The following is a 1,269-nucleotide window of genomic DNA, read 5'->3' on the forward strand; positions in this document are numbered from 1 at the left end:
TCGCGTGTTAGGAGACATCCTTGTCTACACCTGCTCCGACATTGAAACAATGGCGGACTGTTGACGGGTCTGTGATAAAACGCCAGTGTCAATCATAATCGTGGGCCTCATAATTAGAGATGCACCGATTGACCGGCCAGTGATTGGAATCGAACGATTTTTCACATGACCGGCCCGGATCGGTGACCGGCCGGTCAGTCTCACGTCTTGTCAATTCCGAGCCGATCCTTTTATTGCCAGCGGCGCCAGCAATGACGGCACAGCCACGCGCACACCCACATTGCAATGTGACACTGATTTTATACAATAGTATTTCTATAAACTAGAAGTTAAAATTAAGTGACTTAGATTTTAGACAAAATATTGACTGTTTTTGCTCAATTTCGCTTACGAAAATAGTTCCGATCAAAGCCACAGCAGAACTGTTGTGTGTCTCCGAGCAACACAGCAGTGTTTCGGTACTGAATGAATCCACGTTTTTGAACGAACTGAGTGAGTCAATGATTCAGTGGCCCATTCATAAGGACAGTTACTTGCCTCGTTTCTAAATGAATCAGCCATTTAAATGAATCGGTTGAATGAATGAATGAATAAATGATTCACTCATTAAAACAGACATTTGCCGCCACCTACTGGTGGTTTAGTCATATTTAAAAGTATCATTGCATTTTTTCAACATGTATTTGTAGGTTTAAAAAAAAATGTAAAACATTAATCTTATAAAATTATTTATGCATTTGAAATTTTGCAGTGTAAATGCATTTATGGCACCTCAGCTTCATCAAACTGTCTGTGTAAATGCATCTAATGCCACTTCAGCTGCAGCTTCTGTTTCCTATGCAGTGGAAAGATAAGAGTTTGTTAATACTAATTTCATTTGAATGGTAACAACTCTACAGTTTTTTTATTATTCTAACTGAATTAATTAAAACAAAGTACGAATTTGATGTGAAAGATGACACATTTAATAAGGTTAGGGAAAAAAATTACCATTTATAAACATAGTGGGAAATTCAAGATTCAAGATTCAAGATTTTTTATTTGTCACATACATGGTTATATAGAGAATATATGACCAGCAGTGAAATGTAAGTCAGGGTCGCTCCATGGACAATGCAATTATTAAAGAATACAAACACAAGAAAAATATATATAAATATAGGTATGGAAAAAGTAGGATAAAAAAATAAGAATAAAATAAAATGCGCAGGACAGTATACTGTAGACTTAATAAATATTAAGATGAGCAGGAATGTACAAGAGAAGAAT

This window comes from Sinocyclocheilus rhinocerous, unplaced genomic scaffold (genome assembly GCF_001515625.1).
Source record: "Sinocyclocheilus rhinocerous isolate Xijiao unplaced genomic scaffold, SAMN03320098_v1.1 scaffold3315, whole genome shotgun sequence".
Lineage (NCBI taxonomy): Eukaryota > Metazoa > Chordata > Actinopteri > Cypriniformes > Cyprinidae > Sinocyclocheilus > Sinocyclocheilus rhinocerous.